This window comes from Callithrix jacchus, chromosome 7 (genome assembly GCF_049354715.1).
Source record: "Callithrix jacchus isolate 240 chromosome 7, calJac240_pri, whole genome shotgun sequence".
Lineage (NCBI taxonomy): Eukaryota > Metazoa > Chordata > Mammalia > Primates > Cebidae > Callithrix > Callithrix jacchus.
Window position 1 is genome coordinate 92,311,358 of NC_133508.1, and position 27,106 is coordinate 92,338,463.

A 27,106-nucleotide genomic window follows, 5' to 3' on the forward strand; every position below is an offset into this window, starting at 1 on the left:
TTAAACTTCATACGGAACCAAAAGAGAGCCCGCATAGCCAAGTCAATTCTAAGCAAAAAGAACAAAGCGGGAGGCATCACACTACTGGACTTCAAACTATACTACAAGTCTACAGTAATCAAAACAGCATGGTACTGGTACCAAAACAGAGATAGAGACCAATGGAATAGATCAGAGGCCTCGGAGGCAATGCCACACATCTACAACCATCTGATCTTTGACAAATCTCACAAAAACAAGCAATGGGGAAAGGAGTCCCTGTTTAATAAACAGTGACGGAAAAACTGGCTAGCCATGTGTAGAAAGCAGAAACTGGACTCCTTCCTGACACCTTACACTAAAATTAACTCCAGATAGATTAAAAATTTAAACATAAGACTTAACACCATAAAAACCCTAGAAGAAAATCTAGGCAAAACCATTCAGGACATAGGCGTAGGCAAGGACTTCGTGACCAAAACACCAAAAGCACTGGCAACAAAAGCCAAAATAGACAAATGGACCTAATCAAACTCCACTGCTTCTGCATGGCAACAGAAACAGTCATTAGAGTGAATCGGCAACCAACAGAATGGGAAAAAATTTTTGCAGTTTACCCATCTGACAAAGGGCTGATATCCAGAATTTACAAAGAACTAAAACAAATTTACAAGAAAGAAACAAGCCCATTCAAAAGTTGGTGAAGGATATGAACAGACACTTTATAAAAGAAGACATACATGAGGCCAACAAACACGAAAAATGTTCATTATCATTAGAGAAATGCCAATCAAAACTACATTGAGATACTATCTCACGCCAGTTAGAATGGCAATCATTAAAAAATCTGGAGACAACAGATGCTGGAGAGGATATGGAGAAACAAACACTTTTACACTGTTGGTGGGAGTGTAAATTAGTTCAACCACCGTGGAAGACAGTGTGGCAATTCCTCAAGGACCTAAAATTGAAATTCCATTTGACCCAGCAATCCCATTACTGGGTATATATCCAAAGGATTATAAATCGTCCTACTATAAGGACACAGGCATACGAATGTTCATTGCAGCACTGTTTACAATAGCAAAGACCTAGAACCAACCCAAATGCCCACTGATGATAGACTGAATAGAGAAAATGTGGCACATATACACCATGGAATATTATGCAGCCATCGAAAACTATGAGTTTGTGTCCTTTGTAGGAACATGGATGAACCTGGAGACCGTCATTCTCAGCAAACTGATGCAAGAACAGAAAATAAAACACTACATGTCTCACTCATAGGTGGGTGTTGAACAATGAGAACACATGGACACAGGGAGGGGAGCATCACACACTGGGGTCTGTCGGGGGGAAATAGGGGAGGGACAGCAGGGAGTGGGGAGTTGGGGAGAGAGAGCATGGGGTGAAACGCCAGATATAGGTGATGGGGAGGAAGGCAGCAAATCACACTTCCATGTGTGTACCTACACAACAATCTTGCATGTTCTTCACATGTACCCCCAAAGCTAAAATGCAATTTAAAAAACTTAAAAAAAAATAAACCAATGAATGTAGGGAAAAAAAAATGAACTGTACAGACAGGGCGAGGTGGCTCATGCCTGTAATCCTAGCACTTAGGGAGGCCAAAGTGGGAGGATCACTTGAGCTCAGAAGTTCAAGACCAACCTGGGCAACACGGTGAGACCCTGTCTCTTTCTCGCTCTCTAAAAATAAAAATAATGGTAATAATAATAAACTGTCCATTTCTCATGATAAAATATCAAAGTTGCCTTCATCAACAGCCCTTCTGTTTTCACCTCTCTTTTCTCACTGAGGGGATAAATTCTTCAAAGAGGTATCTATATTTGCCATCGTCATCTCCACACCACACACTGTCAGGATTCATTCCTGACAATACACCAATCTTCATTTCAGAGTCCCCTATTCTCCAAAATGGCTACTATGAAGGTCACCACTGAACTTTATTTCACTAAATCCAATTATGTCTCAGTCCTAACTTTACCTCTTAGGAGTATCTGACCTTCCGCCTTCTCCCTCCTCTTGACATGCTGGCTTCTCCTCCCTCCCTCCTAGAACAGCACACACTCTGTTCTCCTCCCATGAGTCTGGCTGTTCTAGTCTGTCTCCTCTTCTGGTACACCTTCTTCTTCCTAGTCACCAAATATTTGAGTTCCTCAGACCCCAGTGTTACGCCCTCTTCTTTTTTGTTCCCATCTATTTCCCTGGTTGACTGAATTCACCCTCCAAATCTCAATTACCTCCTATCTGTAGATGCCTCATACGTATCTATCTCCAGCTTAGACCTCTCCTATGAGCTTCAGGCCCACAAATGAAACTGTCTGCTTGACATCTTCTCTAATTCAATGTTTGCCCCAAACCAAATTCATGATCTTTCCCCCATAAATCCTGGTCCACTTCTCGTGTTCTTCATCCCAGTGAATGGCAGCAGATTCAACTAGTAGCATAGCCAGAAGCCAGGGGATCATTCTAGACACTTTGTTCTCCCATCCCCATCCCCAGGATCTGGTGATTGGAACCCACACATTTCTCTCCAATTCCTCCTACTTCTGTCTATCTCCACAGTTACCACCTAGCCCCGGTTTATGCCTAGATTACTTCACCAGCTTCCTGCCTGGTCTCCCTCTACCTCATAAACACATTTACTCTCCACACTGATCTTCATAAAGCACTAATCTGACATTAACCTTAAAATCTTCATGGCTTCCTTTTGTTCTTAAGAGAAGTCTAAATCATGTTTAAAATATTTTACAAGGCCTTGAATAGTCTAGCCTCTAACTCTCTCTCTCCAGCTTTCTGCACTCCAGATCATTTCTCTGGGATTTAGCTTATGGTCTGGCATAAAGCTCCCTGTATCAGACTATTTTCCCAAAAGGCCACAGCAGTATTTCTGGCCCCACATACTCTTCCAGAACCTTGTCACTCTTCATCATAAAGTGGCATTTACTTCCCCTGGATCTGAACCAGGGTGGAACTATGTGTGTGCATACCTCGGTGAACAGAATACGGCAGAAAAAGACACATCTAAGCCTGGGTCATGAAAGGCGATACAGCTTCCTCCTGGCTCTCTCTCGGGACACTCCCTCCTGCAACGTGGACACCATGTCCTGAGGGAACCCAGGCTAAATGCAGAGTTCCCGTATGGGTGTTCTGTCCAAGTCTTACTAAGGCCTCCCTGGACAGCCAACTGCTAAAGGCCAGAGAAGAAGCTTTCAGATGAATCCAGCCTCCAGCCATCAAGTCATCCAGCCTTAGTCTTCCCGCTGAGGCAAACTGCTATATATATGCCTTCCCAATAGAATCTATGGGCACAATAAATGATTGCTTTATGCCACTATTTCTGAACTCATCTTTTTGTCCTCTTTAACCTATTTAACTCCTATACATCTTTAATTCTTTCAGGGAAACCTTTCCAAAATTTCTAAGCTAGACAAATTCCTACAGTTAATATATACCCTTCCCATCCTCAACGTCTCCTTCACAGCACTATTTACAGTGTAATTTTACATTTATCTGTGATTTATGTTTGCTCCTCACTAGACCAAGCTACCTTAAGGGCATGGACCCTGTCTATTTTTGGCCACTTCTGTATCTCTAGAAGCTGGTACCTAGCATAACATAGGTATTTAATAAATACTGTTTTTTTTGGGTTTTCTTGAGACAGAGTCTCGCTCAGTCGCCAGGCTGGAGTGCAGTGGCTCGATCTCAGCTCACTGCAACCTCTGCCTCCCAGGTTCAAGTAGTCTTCCTGCCTAAGCCTTCCGAGTAGCTGGGATTACAGGCAGGCACTGCCCTGCCCGGCTAATTTTTGTATTTTTAGTAGAAATGGAGTTTCACCATGTTGGCCAGGATGGTCTCAATCTCTTGACCTCATGATCCGCCTGCCTCGAAAGTGCTGGGATTACAGGCATGAGCCACCAAGCCCAGTCACATATTGTTGAATGGAAAAATAATCCCTATAAAGGTTCAGCTATTAACAGGATAACTGTTAGACTTTCCTTCAGTTCTCACCAGGTTAATTTGTAATAAAGCAAACTGGACCCCAAATTGCCTAATACCTACACTAGTTTTTTTTTTTAACGACATACTCTCACAACTTACTCTATAATTTAATCATTACAAAATAAAATAATCCCATTAAAAATCATGTTTAGCCTCAATGAAGAAAAAGACCATAAATATAAAGCAGAAATAATCAAACACAGAAAAAAAACTAATTTCAATGCCATAGCAATGATCTCTAAAGAAATCCAACATATTTCTCTCCCCCACCCTGCTTGCCAAGGTTGGTAACTGACTGAGAAAAAAATAAAACAAAAAACAGGAAGGTAATTAGGCACAGAAGACAACATAAATTGGGGAAGGGTAGAAGGAGGCATGATGAATTAAGTAGGCTTAGAATCGCAATGCATGGGAAAAATTGTTTTCAAAGTGTAACACTTTTCCGAAATACAGTTAATTCATAAGTACTATAAATAAAGCAATTTTACTTAAAGGAACCTGATGGGACTCAGAGTAAAAAATTTAGGATAGTTTTAATATTGCACACTTGTTAAATGCTTAAATTTATTACTTAGGATTAAAGTAGAATTAAGTCATACAAAAACAACAAAATTCACCTGGCTGATTCTGAAGTGGGTATATGTCATTACTATGACGTATCTATAATTAATTTCTATAGAGTTAACACATCAAATCATATATAAAATCATCAATGTACCCAGTAGCTATAAAAACTAAGAGCCTCTTTGGTGAAAGAAACAAAAGCCCTTGAGCATTATCAGTGTTAAGGACTGAATTGTGTCTACTCCTCCAAATCCAAGTCATCTATTGAAGCCCTAACTCTTAATGTGACTATATTTGGAGATAGGGCCTTTAAGGAGATAAACAAGGTTAAATAAGGTCATAAGGGTAGGGCCCTAATCCAATACAACTGGTGTCTTTATGAGAAGGGGAAGAGACATCAGAAATCTCCCTCTTTGTCAGTACACAGAGGAAAGGCCAGGTGAGGACACAGAAAAAAGGCAGCCCAGAAGAGAATCCTAACCAGAAACCAACTCTAACGACTTCTTGATCTTGGACTTCTAGCCCCAACTCTAAGAAAGTAAGTTTCTGTAGTTTCCAGTATTTTGTTATGACAGCAAGTTCAGGATGAATCTGAAGTGGGTATATTTCATTATCATGGAATATCTATAATTAATTTCTACAGAAATTAATAAATCAAACCACATACTAAATCGTCAAATGTACCTAGCAGATATTAAATCTAGAGCAAGCGGGGAGATCCTTATCATGTGCCTCCTGATATGGTGCACTGTGAATGGCACAATTCTCACTTCTTTGATATTCCCACCAAAAATGTATAACCTGAATTTAATGATGAGAAAACCCAAAATGAAAAACAGTCTTTTTATTTTTTTGAGATGGAGCCTTGCTTTGTAGCCCAGGCTGGAGTGCAGTGGCACCATCTTGGCTTACTGCAGCCTCCACCTCCTGGGTTCAAGTGATTCTCATGCCCCAGCCTTCCAAGTAGCTGTGATTACAAGTGCATGCCACCATGCCCAGCTCATTTTTGTATTTTTAGTAAAGACAGGGTTTCACTGTGTTGGCCAGGCTGGTCTCGAACTCCTGACCAGGTGATCTGCCCACCTCATTCAGCCTCCCAAAGTGCTGGGATTACAGGCATGAGACACCGTGCCTGGCCAAAAAACAGTCTAAAAACTGCCTAGCCTCTATTTTTAAAAAATGCCAGAATCATGAAAGACAAGGAGACCAGACAAATAGGACAACCAAACATAACATGGTATCCTGGACTGATCTTGAAGCAGAAATTATTATGTGTTTTATTTTACATTTTGGCTTCAAAGGACTTAGTACTGGATCAATGTTAATTTCCTGGTTTTGATAAATATCCTAAGGTTAAGGGAATATCCTCATTTTTAGGAAGTATATAAGGGTAAAGGGGCATGATATCTGTAATTCATTCTCAAACAGTTTGGGAACAGCAAAAAACACATTTTATACACATATGTACATTATATATGTCTGTATATCTAAAAACATACATACAGAGGGAGAGAAATAAAGCAAATGTGATAAAATGTTAACATTTAAAGAACCTGAGTAAAGGTTACTTCTCTGTAAATGTAAGATGTTAACTGTAATCCCAGGACAACCATGAAGAAAATAAAAATATATATGGTGAAAGAAACAAGAGAATTAAAATGATACACCAGAAAATATGTATTTAATATAAAAGACAAGAGTAATGGAAGGTTAGAAGAACAAAAAGATGTAGAGATTAGAAAACAAAGCAAAGTGGCAAAATGTAAATCCTGTCTTACCAGTAATTATATTAAACGCAAATGGACAATAATCAAAAGGCAGAGGTTGGCAGAATGGATTTTTAAAAAATATACAACTACATGCTGCCTACATCAGACACAATTTAGACAAAGATAAAAAGAGATTAAGACAAAAGGATGTAAAAGATACTATACATACATACGAGAGCTAGAGTGACTATATTAGACAGAATAGACACAAAGGCAAGAAATCCATTAGTAGAGACTAAGACACTTCATAATAAAAGGTCAATACAACAGGAAGATAAAACAATGAAAAAATAAATACCCTAAAAACAATAACCAGAGAGCTAGAGTGGCTACAATAACACTCGGGGGAAAAGATACTGTGAAAAGAAGTTACCAGAGACAAGAAAGGCTGTTTTTCTTTCCATTCTTTTTATTTTTTTGGGACAGGGTCTGGCTCTGTCATCCACACTGGATTGCAGTGGCATAATCTTGGCTCACTGCAACCTCTGTGTCCTAGGCTCAAACAATCCTTCCATCTTAGCCTTCCGAGTGGCTGAGATTAAAGCACATACCACGTGTCTGGCTAATTTTTGCATTTTTTGTAGAGACGGGGTTTTGCCATGTTGCCCAGGCTGGTCTCGAACTCTTAAGCTCCAGCAATCCACCTACCTCAGTCTCCCAAAGTGCTGGGATTACAGGCATGAGCCACCACACCCAGCCAGGAAAGGCTATTTTTTAATGATAAAGGTTAATCCATCAGGAAGATATAACAAACATAAACACATATGCATCTAACAACAGAGATCTAAAACACAGGAAGCAATAACTGACAGAATTAAAGAGAGAAATACACCAACAATAATACTTGGAGACTTCAATACCTCACTTCCAATAACAGAATTAGGCAAAAGATCAACAAGGAAATAGAATACTCAAACAACACTATAAACCAACTAGACCTAAAATACATTTACAGAACTCTCCACCCAATTACAGTATAACACAGATTCTTCTCAAGAGCACATGAAATATTCTCCAAGATAGAGCATATGTTAGGTTGCAAACAGGCCTCAACAAATTTAAAAGAATTGAAATTGTACCAAATATGTTGTCTGACTGCAATTGAATTAGAAATCAGCAGCAGAAGGAAATGTGGAAAATTCAAAAATATGTGAAAATTAAACACATTCCTTAATCACCAATGGCACAAAGAAGAAATCACAAGAGAAATGAAAAAGCCCTTTGAGATGAATGAAAATTAATATCATACAAAACTGCTAGGTATAGCAAAAGCAATGATTAAAGGGGAATTTGTTTTGGGATTTTTTTTTTTTGAGATGGGGTCTTGATCTGTTGGCCAGGCTTGAATGCAGTGGCACAATCACAGCCCACTGCAGCCTTGACCTCCAGGACTCAAGGGGAACCTCTCACTTCCCAGCTTCCGAATAGCTGGGACCACGGCTGCATACCACTATGCCCAGCTATGATTTGCTTTGGAAATAGGGTTTTGTTTTGCTGCCCAGGCTGATCTTGAACTCCTACACGCAAGTGATTCTCCCACCTCAGCCTCCTAAAGTGCTGGGATTACAGGTGTGAGCCACCACGTCTGGCCATTAGAGGGAAATTTTTAACTGTTAATGCTTACATTGCAAAGGAAGAAAGATTTCAAATCAACAACCTAACCTCCCATCTTAGGAAACATGAAAAGGAAGAATAAACTAAACCCAAAGCAAGCAGAAAGAAGGAAACAGAAAAGATCAGAGTGGAAATAAATACATTTAAAAATATATAATAAACTAAACCAAAAGTTGGTTCGTTGAAAAGATAAAAGGGACAAATCTTCAACTAGACCGACAAAAAGAAAAAGGGAAAAGATTCAAATTTAATAATTTAATAATCAAGAATAAAGGAGAAAACACTACTTTTTTTTTTCTTTCTTTTTGAGACAGGGTCTTGTTCTGCCACCTAGGCTGGAGTGCAGTGGCACAATCATGGCTCACCGCAGCCTTGACCTCCTAGGCTCAAGCAAATCTCCCATTTCAGCCTCTTGAGTAGCTGGGACCACAGAAGCACACCACCATACCTGGTTCATTTTTCTGACTTTTTTTTTTTTTGGTAGAGACAGGGACTCATGTTGTCTAAGCTGGTCTCACACTCCTGGGCTCAAGTGAATCTCCTGGCTTAGCCTCCCAAAGTTCTGGGATCACAGGTGTGAGCCATCTTGCCAGGCCGAGAAAACATTGTCACTGACCTTATAGAAATAAACGTGATGAGTAGGCGTTTGGGGGCGGCAAGGGTGCATAAAAAAGAAAGAAAGAAAGAACCGTGATAAGACAGACTACCAACAAATGCATGCAAGCAAATCAGATAACCCAGGTGAAATGAACATTTCCTAGAAAAGCATAAACCACGAAAACTGACTCAAGAAGAAACAGAAAACCTGAAGAACTGTACTAAGTAAAAAGAATGACTGGTGGCCAGGCACACTGGCTCACGCCTGTAATCCCAGCACTTTGGGAGGCCGAGGCGGGTGGATCACGAGGTGAAGAGATCGAGACCATCCTGGTCAACATGGTGAAACCTCGTCTGTACTAAAACTACAAAAAATTAGCTGGGCATGGTGGTGCGTGCCTGTATTCCCAGCTACTCGGGAGGCTGAGGCAGGAGAATTGCCTGAACCCAGGAGGCGGAGGCTGTGGTGAGCCGAGATCGGGCCATTGCACTCCAGCCTGGGTAACAAGAGCTTCGTCTCAAAAAAAAAAAAAGAATGACTGGTAATCAAGAACTTCCCACAAAGAAAAGCCTAGGACCAGATGGCATCACCAGTGAATTACACAAAACATTTAAAGAACTAAGCTCAATCCTCAGTCCTCCAAAAAACAGAAAAGCAAGGAACACTTTCCAACTTTTTTATGAGGCAAATTATTACCCTGATATTAAAAATGGACAAAGAAATCTCACATCTGTTAGGATGGCTATTATAAAAAATATATAAAAATGTTGGAAAGGATGTGGGGAAACTGGAACCTTTGTACATTGCTGATAAGAGTGTAAAACTGTGCAGCTACAGTGAATATGGAGGTCTCTCCAAAACTTAAATGGAACTGCAATGTGATTGAGCAACTCTACTGGATATACAAATTAAAAAAAAAAAACTGAAAGAAGAGACTTGAGCAAATTTTTGTACACTCAAGTTCATAACTGCATTATTCACAATAGCTAAAAGGTAGAAGCAACCCACGTCCATCAATGAATGAATGGATGAACAAAATGATTATCCAGCCTTTAAGAAAAGGCATTTCTGATACATGTTACAACACGGAAGATCTTGAAGATATTATGCCAAGTGAAAAAAGCCAACCACAGAAAACGAAGTATTATATGATTCCACTTATAGGAAAGTACCTAGTCAAATTCACAAAGAAAGCAGAATGGTGGTTGCCAAGGGCCAGGTGCAGGGGGAATAGGGAGTTAGCATGTAATGGGTACAGAGTTTCAGCTGGGGAAGATGAAGTGGTTCCGAAGATGGATGGGACTGATGGATGCAGAACAATGTGAATGTATTTAATGCCACAGAACTGTACACTTAAGAATGAATGAAATGGTAAATTTTAAGTTACTATATATTATCACACTTTAAAATAATGTAAAAAGATACATACATACACACACACACACACACACACACACACACACACCCCAAACCAGTAACCCTAGGAATAGTGACACAAAAATCCTTAACAATAAACCAGTAAACCAAATCCAGACAGATATTAAAAGATCCTAAACCATAACCAAGTAGCACTTATCTCAAAAATCAAGGTAGGTTTAGCATACAAAACAAACAAGCAATAACAACAAAAAATCAATATAATAACACTGTAGTAATAGAAAAAAATATATAAAAATATCACATGATGTCATCTCAAGTGACGCAGGAAAAAAATTCACAAAATGCAACACCATTCCATGATTTTATAACAACAACAAAAACATGCAAACTAGAAACAAAGGGGAACTTTTTTAACCCATTTAAAGGCACCTACAAAAACACCTATAGTACACAACATATTTAACCGTGAAATACTGAGTGCTTTTCTCTAGATCAGTAATGAGACAAAGATGTCTGCTTTCACAGCTTCCATTCAACAATGCACTGAAGTGTCTAGTCAAGGCAATTAGGCAAAGAAAAAAGGCATTCAGATTTAAAACGATGAAATAAAACTGCTATTCATCGATGCCATGATTTTGCACATAGAAAATCCTAAGTAATTCACCAAAATATGTACCAGAACTAATAAATGAGTTTAGCAAGGGTGCAAAATACAGTATCAATATACAAAATGCAACTGTATTTCTATACACTAACAATGGGTAATCATAAAATAAAGAAAATAATTTCATTTACAATGACATAAAAAAGAATAAAATACTGAGGAAGTATAAGACTTGTACACTGAAAACTACAAAGCATCATTGTAAGAAATTAAAAGAACTAAATAAACAAAAAGACATCCTATGTTCATGGACTGGAATTTGAAACTGCCAAGATAACAATATTCCCCAAATTGGTATACAAGTTGAACACAATCAGCATCCAAATTCCAGTTAGCTTCTTTGCAAAAAATGACAATCTTAACTCTAAAATTTACAAGGAATAATCAAACAGCAAAGTTCAAGAATTCGCATTTCCCATTTTCAAAACTTACTACAACCAAATTACTATAGTACAAACTTGGTTACTGCTTACTTGGTTACAAATTTACTACAACTTGGTTACTACAGCAATCAAGACTATGGTAATGGCATGATGAATCAATGGAATATAATTGAGAGTTCATAAATAAAACCTAGTATTTATGGTCAATTAATTTTCCAACAAGAGTGACATGACAGTCTTTGACAAAGGCATAAAAGTAATCCAATGGAGGAAGGACAATTTTTTCAACAAATGGTGCTGAGACAACTGAATACACACAACAGAGGACTTTGGCCAAGATAGCCGAATAGGAACAGTTCCAGAGCGCAGTTCCCAGACAGAGGGACGCAGAAGGCCAGTGATCTCTGCATTTCCAACTGACATACCACATTCATCTCAATGGGACTGGTTGGACAGTGGGTGTAGCCCAAGGAGGGCAAACCAAGGCAGGGTGGGGTGCTGCCTCACCCGGGAAGTGCAACAGGCAGGAGGGCACTCCCTCCTACCCAAGAGAGGCTATCCGGGACATTTTGGGCCACTCCAGAGCTCCGGTTCAGATGCTGAGCTTCTGCAGCCCACAGACAAGGAGATTCCTGCATGCCAACAGGTGCCGCGGGTCTCCAGGGCAAATCTGGGCAGGTGATTCAGCCGGCACCGTGAGTTCACAGCACAAATCTTGAGCAGCCGTTTTGACTGGCGCCTGAAGCGCCTACAAGACTGAGTCGCCATACCCCTGAGAGAAAGGGGGCTGAAGGCGGGGAGGCAGGTGATCTGGCTTGGCGGGTCCCACCCCCACAGAGACCAGCAAACTGAATCCCACTGGCTTAGAATTTTCGCTGCCAGCAAAGCAGTTCTTGCCTCTCCCAAAAGGGAGAGGCAATGGCCAATACTGAGGCAGATCTACCCTTATCTATGTAAACAAAAGCACAAAGAAGTTTACATAGCAGCTGGAGGGAGCCTGCAGCAGCTCAACAATGCCTCTGCATGCAGACTGTGACTAGACTCCCTCATTGCTGGGCAGGGCATCTCCGAAAAAATGAAGCAGCCTGTCAGGGACTTATAAGTAAAGCCACACCTTCCTGGGACAGAGCACCTGGGAAAAGGAGAGGTTTTGAGTTCTGCGGCAGCAGACTCAAACGTCCCTGCCCAGCAGCTCTGAAGGGAGTGAAGGAGCTCCAACACAGCACTAGAACTCTGACAAGGGGACAGACTGCCTCCTCAAGTGGCTCCCTGACTCCTGTGTATCCTAAGAGTCACCTCATACAGGAGAGCTGTGGCTGACATCTGGTAGGTACCTTTCTGGGCCAAAGCTAACAGAGGAAGGAACAGGCAGCAATCCTTGCTGTTCTACAGCCTCCGCAGGTGATTCCCTGGCAAGCAGGGTCTGGAGTGGACCTCCAGCAATCCTGCAGCAAAGGGGCCTGACTATTAGAAGGAATACCAAAAAACAGAAAGAATAGCCTCAACATCAACAAAAAGGACGTCCATTCAGAGACCCCATCCGAAAGTCACCAACTTCAAAGATGAAAGGTAGATAAATCCACAAAGATGTGGAGAAACCAGCGTGAAAAGGATGAAAACACCATAAACAGAATGCCCCTCAATCCAAATGCCAGAGGATAGACTGGATAAAGAAAATGTGGCACATATATACACATAATAGAATACCATGCAGCCATAAAAAAGGATGAGTTCATGTCCTTTGTAGGGATATGGATGAATCTGGAAACCATCATTCTTAGCAAACTGATACAAGAATAGAAAACCAAACACCACGTTGTCACTCATAAGTGGGTGTAGAACAACGAGAACACGTGGACACAGAGAGGGGAACATCACACACTGGGGTCTGTTGGGGTGTGGGTGGCTAGGGGAGTGATAGCAGGGGATGGGGAGGTTAGGGAGGGATAACATTAGAAGAAATACCTAAGGTAGGTGATGGGGGAATGAAGGCAGTAAACCTCCATGGCCTCTGTATACCTATGTAACAATCCTTCAAGATCTGAGATCTGCACATGTATCCCAGAACTTAAAGTATAATAAAAAACACATGAGAGAATGAGATGCAATAACCAAAGCAATACATAAACCTCTATCTATTGTATTAAAAAGAATTTTTTTTTTTTTTTTGAGACAGAGTTTCACTCTTGTTACCCAGGCTGGAGTGCAATGGCGCGATCTCGGCTCACCGCAACCTCCGCCTCCCGGGTTCAGGCAATTCTCCTGCCTCAGCCTTCCGAGTAGCTGGGATTACAGGCACGCACCACCATGCCCAGCTAATTTTTTGTATTTTTAGTAGAGATGGGGTTTCACCATGTTGACCAGGATGGTCTCGATCTCTTGACCTCGTGATCCACCTGCCTCGGCCTCCCAAAGTGCTGGGATTACAGGCGTGAGCCACCGCGCTCAACCTCTCCTGCATTATTACACTACCATTATTAAACCTAGGAAATTTCACATGGATACAACAATATTATCTATTATTAAGTTTATACTTGAATCTCTTTAAATGTCCTTTCTGGCTCTCTCTTTAATTTCTTTTTGGGGCTGGGCGCGGTGGCTCAAGCCTGTAATCCCAGCACTTTGGGAGGCCGAGGCAGGTGGATCATGAGGTCAAGATATCGAGACCATCCTGGTCAACATGGTGAAACCCCGTCTCTACTAAAAATACAAAAAATTATCTGGGCATGGTGGCGCGTGCCTGTAGTCCCAGCTATTCAGGAGGCTGAGGTGGGAGAATTGCCTGAACCCAGGAGGCGGCGGTTGTGGTGAGCCGAGATCGCACCATTGCACTCCAGCCTGGGTAACAAGAGCGACACTCCATCTCGAAATAAATAAATAAATAAATAAAAATAAAAAATAATGTAGGAGAATGTCCTTATTCATAGGACATAAATACTAATACTAAAGTTTTTAAAGTTGAGGTGACATAATATCTGGAACTTATATATAGATATATGTAGATATCAAATAAAGGAGAGAGAGAGGGAGAAAGTAAATGTCACAAGATGTTAACATTTAGTAATTTAAGTGGATGTATGCAGCTTCATCAACAGTCTGGCAAAAATGTATGCTTTGTAACTTTTTAAATAACTTATGAGAAAAATAAGAAATATTTTATATGTTTTTACTAAGTTTTGGTATTTAATGCTGTGAAGAATTTTGAGGCCAGCTCAATTTTCATTCCTTTGTGATTAACTTGTTTTTTCCCTGGATGTTTGCAGAATTCTTTTTCCATTTTTCCTTGATGTTATAGTATCTTGAAAAGATACCCTAGGCATAAATATTTTCACTTATTTTGCTTGAAATACTGTATTTTCAATCTGCCAACATGAATTTAAACATTAACATAAAAGAGGGCTCAGCCTGACTTCACCACTACACAATATATTCATGTGACAAAACTATACTTGTACCATATAAATGTATACAAATAAAAAAATTAAGGGCAAATGTAAGCAAGCTTTCTTGAAAAACAAAAAAGGACTCAGGAAAATTTTCTTATGTTACATATTTAACTATTGCTTGCATTTAATTATTCTAATAAATTTCAAAGAAAGGTCAAAAAGAAAAAAGAATGAAATGACCCCACCTCAAACCACATACTAAAACTAACTCAATGTAACACAAGAGTAAATCTTCATGATCTTGGATTAGGTAATTACTTCTTGGAACAGCAAAAGTAACAAAGGAAAAAATACATTTAACTTCATCAAAAATAAAAACTTTTGTGCATCAAAGGTCACCATTAAGAAAGTGAAAAAAGAATCTATAGAATAAGAAACAATATTTGTAAATCACAGATCTCATAAGAGATTTGCATCCAGAATACAAACAAAAAACCTCTTACAACTCAACAATAAAAAGACAAATAACCTAATAAAAATGGGCAAAGATTTGAATAAATGTTTCTCAAAAAAAGATACAGAAGTGGTTCACAAAAAGATGCTAAGCATCTTCAGGAAAACACAAATCAAAACCACAAGATACCACTTCACAGATACTAGGATGGCTAAAATTTAAAAAGATAGGAAATAGGCCAGGCATGGTGGCTCATGCCTATGACTCCAGCACTTTGGGAGTCTGAGGCTGATGGTCAGGAGTTCAAGACTAGCCTGACCAACATGGTGAAACACTGCCTCTACTAAAAATACAAAAATTAACTGGGCGTGGTGGCTGGCACCTGTAATCTCAGCTACTAGGGAGGCTGAGGTAGGAGAATCACTTGAACCTAGGAGGTGGAGGTTGCAGTGAGCTGAGATTGTGCCATTGCTGTCCAGCCTGGGCAACAATAGCGAAACTCCATCTCAAAAAAAAAGACAGGGAATAACAAGTATTGGTGAGAATGTGAAGAAATTAGAACCTTCACACATTACTGGTTGATTATAAAATGATGCCACCAACTTTCTAAGACAGTTTGGCAGTTCCTCAAAGGTTAGTCAGTTTCCACATGACATAATTCCATTCCTACATATATTCGTAAGAGAAGTGGAAACATATGTTCATATAAAACATGTGTACACGAGTGTTCATGGTATCATTGTTGCTAACAGCCAAAAGGTTTGGAAATTACCCAAATGTCCATCAAAAAGAATGAATGAACAATCCATTTTATATCTATGTGTTATATCCATACAATGAAGTATTTTTTAGCTCTAAAAATGAACAAAATACTGATGTTACAGTATATTTAATAAATACAGTGAGTTGAATGAATTTCAACAAAAATGAGTTCTGACGTTCAGTTCTGAATGAACTCCAAAAATATATTAAGTGAAAGAAGCCAGACATAAAAGGCCATATATTGTATGATTCTGTTTATATGAAATGTTCACAATAGGTAAATCCATAGACACAGAAATTAGACTGCTACTTGCTGGAGGATGGCAGGAGGAAGAAAAGGGAGGTGATGAAAATATTCCCAAAATAAATGGTGGTGATGGCTGCACAACTCTGTGAATGCACACTTTAAAAGGGTAAACTTTATAGTATGTGAATTATTTCTTAATAAAGCTATTATTTAAAAGAGTTGATTTACAAAAATGAGTTCAATGATTATAGTTACTAAACAAGTATACATCTAAGAACTGCAAAACACAGAGTTGTACCTAACAATCTGCAATAAAAATTTAACACACATGGCAATTAGTTTTAAAACAGCAATTAAAAAATATTATTTAAGGCCAGGCACAGTGGTTCACGCTTGTAATCCGAGGACTTTGGGAGGCTGAGGAGGGCAGATCATTTAAGGTCATGAGTTTGAGACCAGCCTGACTGACATGGTGAAACCCCATCTCTACTGAAAATACAAAAACTGGCCAGAGATGCTGGCAGGCATCTGTAATCCCAGCTACTCAGGAGGCTGAAGCAGGAGAATCACTCAGACCTGAGAGGTGGAGGTTGTGGTGAGCCAAGATTGTGCCACTGCATTCCAGCCTGGGCGACTCAGCAAGACCCCAGCTCAAAAAAAAAAAAAAAAAAAAAGAAAGAAAGAAAAAAGAAAAGACAAGACAAAAAGAAAGTATTATTTAAGACTTAATGTGAAAAATAGCATGCTGCCTCCTAGATAGTTAACATTCTTGGTCTTAAAAATGGAGGGAACAGCATGTTATACACAGGGTTAAGGAATGATACAAAGCAGCACTACATTTTCAGGAGGGTGCTGCCAACACAAAGAGATAAGAGATAAGCAATCACAGAGAGGAAAAAGAGATAAGCAATCACTGAGGGGAAAATGATAGTATAAACCAATGTGTAGGTTGGTTTGATATTTTGAGTTATCCCTTTAAGTAGAGCCTGTCTTTAGCAAAAATTACATACTGAGCAAGAGAAAACATGCAAAGCAGCTCAGCATCGTCCTATGGCAAAACAGTCCTATCTCCCAACGGACATAACGTACTGGGCTTTTAATAAGATGTCTGGAATTTACTATTTTCTCGTTAGATGCCAAATCCAAATGATACAAAAGTAACCAGTAATGATCACTGATTCTAATTAAAAACATATTTATTGAGAGTGCTATGCTCCAGACAAAATGTTCAGTGCTGAGGAGAGAGATACTGACACAATTCTTGTCTTTAAAGACAGGATATGTGAAAGTAGAAAAAGGGGTGGGGGGTGTCAAACCAGCTTGTGGATGTCCATGTATATATGCAGTGAGAACAAATATGTGTACACAGTTGAAGAAGTTTAAAGGAAATGGTGCTCCAGAAAGAAGATTATAGATAATACTATTTCAAAACCAGTATTACTTTATTTTTCAAGTAAAACGTCAACACTTTTAGCCTTTTGATTACTTGAGTCAATCTTTGCTCCTTTTTATCATATTCCATCAACTTCATTTAAAATTGAAAAATAATTTAAAAAAATATTTTACAATATTAATGTAAATCCAGCAGTTGTTAGGAGACGCACAGCTCTGGCACAAAGGTAGACGAGAAATGAGCTTGCCAACAATTACTAAATGTCACTTTTAACCTGAAAATTCTCTTTTTTTTTTTTTTGAGACAGAGTCTTGCTCTGTCTCCCAGGTTAGAGTTCAGTGGCATGATCTTGGCCCACTACAACCTCTACTCCCGGGTTCAAGCAATTCTCCTGCCTCAGTCTCCCAAGTAGCTGGGATAAACAGCACCCACCACTGCGCCTGGCTAATTTTTTGTATTTTTTTAGTAGAGACGGGGTTTCACCATCTTGGCCAGGCTGGTCTTGAACTACTGACCTCGTAATCCACCCGCCTCAGCCTCCCAAAGAGCTGGGATAACAGGTGTGAGCCACCACACATGGCCTAAGCTGAAAAATTTCTAATAACATTAAATCTTGTGAATTAATTTGTTCAAGAAAAATGATACAGATAAACTAATGTGTTCAATTATGATTTCTAATTAGTCAGTTTAGGATTAAAATAAAAACAACATTGTTGGATACATACTAATATATCTTCAGTATTTTCGGCTACTTTCTAAATATGTATTATTTTTATGCCCATAAATACAAATGAAAATATAAACCAGTTTCTGTAACTGCCATATTACTTTATAATGTCATAAATATGCTAGGAATTCAAATAGTTGTGATTATGACTTCATCTGTGTGCCAACTGTTTGGACTAGTAAGATCAATATGGCACTTATTTTTTTGACACAAAGTCTTGCTCTGTTGCCCAGGACAGAGTGCAGTGGTGCTGTCTCTGCTCATTGCAACCTCTGCCTCCCGGGTTCAAGTGATCCCCCTGCGTCAGCCTCCTGAGTAGCAGGGATTACAGGAGCGTGCCACCACACCTGGCTAATTTTTTGTATTTTTAGAAGAGACGGTGTTTCACCAAGTTGGCCAGGCTGGTCTCGAACTCCTGACCTCGTGATATGCCTGCCTCGGCCTCCCAAAATGCTGGGATTACATGTAAGCCACCACACCCAGTCTGGTACTTTTAATTGTTGGAACTGCCATGTAATTGATAAACACTGTCACTGTATAGTATGACTCTACCCCCACATAGTTTAGCAAATACCTTTAGGTTTAAAATATAGATTATTTTGACAAAAATATCTTTCTGCATGGTATCTTTCATTCTAAAAATTGTAGTCAGACATGTTTGTACATATGTTGCTATCCATATCCAGAAACTTGCCTGTTTGAAAAATGCAAATGAACCATCCTAAGTACAAACAACATCCTAACTGGGAGTTAAGTACACACGCAAACAAAATCTACCTAATCCTTGTAAATGATCTTTAAAAAATCAACATGCAAACTTCTAAGTTAATAATAGAGTTTAATATTTATTTAGAAAAGTACCCTTATTTTTTTTAGAGACAATAAACTGATTAGTCTTGAACCCAACAAGGATACATTATTATAGTTTAAGCCTTCTTTGTTGAAAGAAGTAAAACCTACTGGGGAGGCACCTACCACCTGCTAGTTTAGAGATAAGCTCCTGTCTGCCCGCTGACTCAACAAATACAGATAAAGAAAATTATTCAACTTAACGAATAAGATACTGCCAGTGTTGCTTAAAGTTTATTTGAATACTAAATTCAATTACTGAACTACACTATCAACCAACATGTACTCAAAAGAACCTCTGTCTGATCAATATATGGAAAAATGAGGATGACAGACTGATTTCCCCATGATTATTTTAAGCAGATTTGTCTATTATTTATTACAATAAACAATTAGTAACATATACGTCAAGAGCTTAAGGAAAAACAAGTAAACATAGCCATTTGATTCCAAGTCACTAATTTATAATAACTTTCATTAAATCTTGAGGTTTTCAGTCCCTTGGTTATTCAGGTAAAGTCAGTCCTCCACAACCATGGGTTCATCCAGTTGTGGACTGAGAATATTTGGGGGAAAAAAATGAATGGTTACATTTGTGTTGAACAGATCCAGACATTTTTTTTCCTGTCATTACTCCTTAAATACATAGAAAATAATGTATTTACAATTTGTAACTTATATTACAAATAATGTACTTACGTAGAGTATAACAACTATTTGCACAGCATTTTTATTGTGTTAGGTATTACAAGTAATCTAGAGATGACTTAAAGCACACAGGAGGGTGTATTTAGGATACATGCAAATACTATGCCATTTAATATAAGGGATTTGAGCATTTCAGTATCTGTGAGGCAGGGTTGGGGGGGATGCAGATCTTGGTATCCCCAAAGGGGTCCTGAAACCACTTCCCCACAGATACCAATGGAGAACTGTATTTGGAATACAGAGAAACAAGGTTTTCATGAGAAGAGGTTGTTCTATAATCTATATGTAAGATACCAAAGGTGGTATCTTACATATAGATTATAACCTTCATTTAATATTTAAAGTTTGGGACATACAGATCATCGATTCCAGGATCCAAAAAGTAGGTAACTGCTCCAGTCCCAATTTCTTTAAGGCATCTCCAGTGACTGGAGTTATGCTGGACCCTGTTTTAGCAGCCAGCAGGAAGGAGAGATACAGTAAAGGGGACTGAGAGCAATATGAGTGAGCAGCAAAGGAGAACTAATACATCTACTGAGCAACTAGCTGTTACATGTCAGAAACAGCACTAGTAACTATGGAAAGTGTACATATAATTTAATTTTTCACAAACCTAGGCTGTAAGAGCATCCTCATTTTTTACATGAGCAGACAAACTGAGGCTCAGATAAGGCAAAGTTACTCACCTAAAGTCACATTTCTTATGATCACTTGCCTAACACCAACAGTCAATGTGTTCAGACTGGAATAAAAATTTAAATCAAGTCTTCTCCAAATCTCATGCTCTAGATTAAGCATACTTGAAAGTATTCCAATTCCTCCTAAAACTGGTAGCCTGGCATGGCCTCGAAAAACACCAATGCAGAATGGAGGCAAAATGCTTTTACAAGAAACAAACAGAACTTATATAATGGACCCCAAGCCAAGAATTGGGAAGGTAAGAAAGGATTACCCAGTAAAACTTATTTTCTTCCAAAGCACTAGTATTTTTTAATCCATTAAAACTTAATCTAAAGCTCTAGATAAAGAGCTATCTAACATAAGCAATCAACTTTCATTCTTAATTTTGTTGAAATTTCCTTTACTAAGTATTCCCTCCTAACAGATCTAATTTGAATCTTTCACTCCCACTTGCTAGCTGTGTCACCCTGAATAAGCTTCTTAATCTATTTGCCTTTGTCTTCCTCAATGAGGAAAAGAGAGCATGGTGCCTGATTTGCAGGATTCCCACACAGATGAGGGATAATACACTACAGGGCCAGCTACAACACACAGCAACAGGAGAAATAGAGGCCCAGGCTGGGAGCGGTGTGTGCATGCCTATAATCCCAGTGCTTTGGGAGGTTAACGTGGGTGATCACTTGAGCCTAGGAGGTTGAGGCTGCAGTGAGCCATGTTCATGTCACTGTACTCCAGGCTGGGAAACAGAGGAAGACCCTGTCTAAAAAAAAAAAGAAAAAGAAAACAGAAATAGTAGCCCAGACTGTTCCTCAGGCTTCAGATGAGTCTTTCTTTCTTCCTCTCTCTCTCTCTCTCTGCTAAATTCTAACCTTGGTGCTCTCAGGACACTCCAGATTTACCATATCCACAAAGAACTCAGTGTTCTGACTCCAATCTTTTACTTGTCTAATGTTCCTAATGTCTGGAACTGTGTCATCTTCCCCACCAGCTGGTCATCACACCATGATGATTCTACCTCATAAATTTCTTCTGAATAGTCTGTCTTAGGGAAGCCTGCTTACTTGAGGTCTTTGTTGTGTGTTGCTTGGACTGCTGCAATTTGTAACTACCATTCCTTCTACCAGTCCATATACCACTCCTGTGCCTCCTCCAAAGGGCCACCAGAATGACCTTCCTTAAAACAAAACAAAACAGAAACCCCAACCCAAACCCAAACCAAAAAAAGGAACCTGATCCCATCGCTCACTTGCTCAGAAGGCTCCGTTTGCTCCCAACTGCCTAAAGGTGCCTAGAAAGTAAAAAAAAACAAGCTTCTTGCGTTGGCAGGCAAGGTTCTTCATCCTCTGACTATAACCCATCACAATATATGGTTTGCCACTTTTCAAACTTTCTGCTGGAGCTACTACATACAAGGTCCTGTCATGAAACCATGCATAGCTGTAAGCTGTTCTCTCTGCCTAGGTTGCCCTTTCTCAGCCTGGTAAATTCCTACTTCTTCAAAGACAGTTCAAGCATCATCTCTCCAACAAAATTTTCGAGGGTCAATGATTCCTCCATCAAAGGAAGGTATTCTGTCTTCTATTTCTATATAGAATTCTCATTCAGTATCTTCCAGAAGCTATGAAAACATCTATGAATAAGACAAACATATTCTGCCACTGAATCTTGGAAATATTCTTTCTTTCAGGGAAAAAGACAATTAAATAAGAAATTACAACTTCTTGTTAGAAGTGTTATTGTAATAGAGTATTAAGAAAGTACATAAGGAGGCCTGTTAAGCCTTTAAAAAGGAAATCTTGCTACATACTATAACATGAACAAACCTTGAGGACATCGTGCTTAGTGATATAAGGCAGTCACAGGAAGACAAATATTGTATAGTTCCACTTATATGAGGTATCTGAACTAGTGAAATTCAGAGACAAAGTAGAGTGGTGGGTGCCAGGGGCTGGGAGTAGAGGAAAGGAAAGGCTGTTGTTTAACAGGTACAGAGTGTCAGATTTGCAAGATGAAAAATTTCTGGAGATCTGTTTCACAACAATGTGAATATACTTTACACTACTAAACTGTACGCTTTAAAAAAAGATGATAAATTTTGTTATGTGATGTTTACCACAGTTCAAAATGGTAGGATTGAGTTTTGGTGAGATCTACTGCAATATCTAAGAATTTTTTCCATCTCCCTCAAGAACCAATTTCTGATCCCCATAGAGTTATATTACTCCTGTTAAGAACAGTTTAATGGTTTAAGTACTATCACTACATTGAAGACTCACATTTTGGCTCCAGTACAGACCTCTTCTCTGAACCCCAGGCATATATCCAACTTCCTTTTTGACAACTCCACTAGGGTGTTTCATAGGCATCTGAAATTACCCTGTTCAAAAACAAACCCCTGATCTTTCTCACCAGATCATGGTATCTCCCTGTTTAAAACCTTCGATGCCTTCCATCCTATTCTGACAAAAAGTTATTGTGACAGTTGCCTGCAAGGCCCTAATGGGGAGCTGACCTCTGCCCATCTCCTTCTGAGTTCCAGCCATACTGGCCTCCCTGCTGCTCCTTCAACATGCCAGCCCTGCTGCTACCCAGCGTTTTTGCATTAGGTTTTCCTTCCACTTAAAGCAGGAGTTGGCAAAGTAGAGCCCACTGCCTGTTTCTGTATTTACTGAAAAGACAGGCCTGCTTATTTGCTTACCTATAGTCTATAGTTGCTTTCATACCACAATAGCTAAGTAGCTACAACAGAGACTATATAACCCACTAAGCCTAAAGTATTTACTCTAGGCCCTGTACAGAACACATTTGCCCACGCCTAACTTAGAGTGCTCTTCCCTCTGATAACTGCAGTCTGCTTCACCTTCCTCAGGTCTTTGCTCAAATATGACCTGCTCTGTGAAGCCTTCCTTGAATAATCTACTCAAAAAGCAGCACTTGTCACAGCCCCTACCCACTGCTGTGCAGCAGGATCTCTCTCCTGTGCCGCTTTATTTTTTCCATAGCACTTATCATCATCTGACATTCTACATTTCACTTATCTTGTTTGTTGTCTGTCTCCCTCATTAGGATATAAGCTCCAACCGGGCAGAATTGTTTTGTTTGTTCCATTATCTGTAACAGTCCCTAAGACAGAATGGGCTCAACAGATATTTGGTGGATGAATGAGTGAATGTTAAGACTTAATACATGCTTATAAAATGAAAGAAGGGAAACAGATCCTGAGCACTGAGAATTGTATGCGTGTTCAGGCATAAAAGAGAAAGTACGACACATTTAAAGCACTATCTTCATAACATCAAATGCTAAGCTGTAGTAAACTGCACCTATTTAAGGTTTGGCTCCCCAGTAAGAGTGTGTTACTCAGTGGAGCTCTATCTAATTCTCTGCTCTATCTCCAGTTTCTATCCGATACCTAAATCACCTGTACAACATCCCCAACAATATCCCAGAACCTCTGTCTAAATGTATTCAGTGACGAGGTGCTTAGAACATTTTGAGATTACCTGACCTGTTCCTGTTTTGTCTGTTCAACTTAAATCTATGTCTACATAACTTTGACTAATACCTTACCTGACCACAATTAGACGGGATGTTATTTTCTGGGAAACTTCATTTTCTCACTTGTGAAAAGAAAATGCTATGTGCTTTGCTCATTATTTAACCTCAAAGGGTTTCTGTAAGTACCAAATAAGGTATGAGCAATTATGGTTACCTAAACTGCTCTTAAAAACGCAAGCTGCAAAAATTTTTACTTACAAGAATAAAACTCCACTGAAAGCACATTTATATTTCTTTTCTTTTCAAAAATATTAAAAGTCACTGTTTGGTTTTTAATAAAGACAAGAATCTTGCTATGTTGCCCAGGCTGGTCTCAAATACCTCACTTCAAGCAGTCCTCCTACCTTGGCCTTCCAACATGCTGGAATTACAGGCATGAGCCACCATGCCAAGTTTACATTTCTCATTTTGGAAAGACACTCCATTTTCTTTCAAGCAGTATGTTCTAATTTGCCTTAGTCCTTATAGTCATAAAATAATTCATTAGGCTTAACAAAAAATGAATACAGGGAGGATGAAGGTGTTGAGAATGAAAGGAAAAGAAAGCAAAGCATTTCAGCTTTTGTGTGTAGAAAGAATACAGAATTGAGAGTCAAGAAACATGGTTTTAAGTCCCACCGTTAGCTGTGTGATTTTAGACAGAGTTTCTTAACCTTGGTTCTACTGACATTTTGGGCTGGACAATTCTGCTCTGTGCACTGTAAGATGCTTAGCGGCATCCCCAGCCAGCAGCACCTCCCTAGTTGTGACAACACGAAAACATCTCCAGACACACCTAATGTCCCCGGGGTGGGATGACAAATAATCCCTGGCTGGTTAAGACTTGGTATCTTCATACCTCAGTTTCATCTATAAAATGAAAATATTTACCTACAGATCCAAGATCTCTTCTGGATCTAAAAATGCTAAAACTCTGCTATAGATCAAAATATAGGTTGTTGACAAATGCAGTCTTACTAATGGGGAACAAATTACGTAATGAAAGAAGGTAAATATTTTTGTTCAGTTTTCCTTAATAAATAGTAAAACACCGTAGGGTATTTAAAATTATTCAATCATAAAATATTTTAAAAATATGAGATTTGAATTAGACATTTCACAAGTGTCAGTATAAAAAGATGAAAAGACCATTCTAGAATCTGGATTAAAAGAACATGTTAAGCAGGCCAGGGATGGTGACTCACACCTGTAATCCCAGCACTCTAAGAGGACAAGGCGGGTGGATCACTTGAGGCCAGGAGTCTGAGACCAGCTTGGCCAACAGGCAAAATCCAGTGTCTACTAAAAATACAAAAATTAGCCAGGCACAGGGGTGGGCACCTGTAATCCCAGCTACTTAGGAGGCTCAGGAACAAGAATCACTTGATCCTAGAAGGCGGAGGTTGCAGTGAGCCAAGACTGCCAATGCACTTTAGCTTGGTTGAAAGAGCAAGACCATGTCTCTAAAAAAAAAAAAAAAAAAAGAACATGATTAACAGATGCAATGCATACTCTTTGACTCAATCCTAGATGATGATTTTTATAAAAGCCTATAGAGGATATTTTTAGAATAAGTGGAGAATTTGAATATGAACTAAATAATAGATAATATTATTAATGTTAAATTCATTCGGTAGAATAACGGCACTGCAGTTCTGTAGAAGAATGTCTTTGTCCTTAGGAGATTCATACTAAAGTATTTAGGAGTCAGATGCCCTGACATTTGAAACTTATTTTTCAAATTGTTCAGAAAAAGTGTCCGTGTGTGTGTGTGTGTGTGTGTGTGTGTGAAAGAGGAGCTAAAGCAAATGCGACAAAATGTTTGCAAATACTGAATTTTGAATACTGAAAAGATGAAAGGTATGCAAGTGTTCACTACATTGTTCTTTCGACTTCTGTAGACTGTAAACTGATCAACATAAAAGCTTGGGAAAAATACATCTGGTATTGTATCAGTCCACTTTCATGCAGCTGATGAAGACAGATTGCCCAAGACTAGGCAATTTACAAAAGAAAGGGGTTTAACTGGACTTAAAGTTCCAGGTGGCTGGGGAAGCCTCACAATCATGGTGGAAGGCAAGGAACAGCAAGTCATGTCTTACATGGATGGCAACAGGCAAAGAGAGAATGAGGAAGATGCAAAAGCGGAAATCCCTGATAAAACCATCAGATCTCCTGAGACTTATTCACTACCATGAGAACAGTATGGGGGAAACTGCCCTCATGATTCAATTACCTCTCATTGGGTCCCTTGCACAACATGTGGACATGGGAATTATGGTAGTATAATTCAAGATGAGATGTGGGTGAGGACACAGAGCCAAATCATATCAAATGTCAAGTCAAATTACACCCAGTTTAAATTGTAGCAGACCGTTTTCTAATATTTTACTAAGTACTTTTCCGCAACATTCCTCACTCTGTCAGAAGTTCCTAGGATAGCTGGAGGTCCTTATGGGGATAAGGTATATTGAAAAAGCAATCCAAGTAACTCTGAGCTGATGCTGGCCATCCCTAGCAACTCTTTATAACCACTGGAATAGGTTATGAACCCCTTAAAAGCAGGGGCTGTATCTTAGCTCTCGGAAGCCAGAAGAGAGCAAAGACATTGAAAAGATTCCTCAGTGTTGAACAAATGGTTACCATACTACTGTTTCTTTCCTCCTTCTACTCTTCCTCCACATGGCTTTTTTTTTTTTTTTTTTTTAATTTTGGGAAGAGAAAGGAGAAAAAAATCAACAGTGTCTCAACAGCTTTACTACAAAATAAACTCATTTGGATTAATAGTATCATCATTAATTATTATAGAAATAAATGAAACAAACAAATGTGACAACTTGAAAGAAAATCAACACTAAAAGTCAGGTTTCTGCTTTGACTATACTGTGACATGTTTTCTCTTTTCTCTCTTTCTTCTCTTGAAATGACAATCTCTGCAAATAATCTTCTCCTTACTAAAGTAGAGCTCACCTAAGTGATGTAACAAAACTATATGAAAGCAGGCTGGCAAACAGTCCTTCCCACTAAAGGTTTAAAAGGGTTTGTTTCTTTTAACATCCACTATGTTCTTTTCTTGTGTGCAATATTTTTCTATGTGAGCTAAAGAAAAAACATAAAGCAAAGGAAGTGGTACAGAATACCAAAGTTCAGATTTAACGTGTTATATCCAAAAATTGTACACATTATAAAGACACCAGCAATAGCTCAACAAAGTTCCTTCCTACCAACTGTAATATAAGGTAAACACCATGACAGAAATCTGTTAAGAGACTACAAAAAAAATTATGCTACTTTTAAGCTATGGTGTAGGGTATTTTAGGCAAAAGTAGCTTTAAGAGACTATTTGATAAGCATGAATGGGGAAAATGTGTTCCAAAATGGTGAT

The 27,106-nt window shown here is 39.0% G+C and overlaps 1 protein-coding gene across 8 annotated transcripts in view; it reads right to left on the minus strand.

The window, feature by feature from the left end:
- USP24 (ubiquitin specific peptidase 24) overlaps positions 1-27,106 on the minus strand; it is a 154,449-nt gene that overhangs the window by 112,007 nt on the left and 15,336 nt on the right. The window lies entirely within an intron of this gene.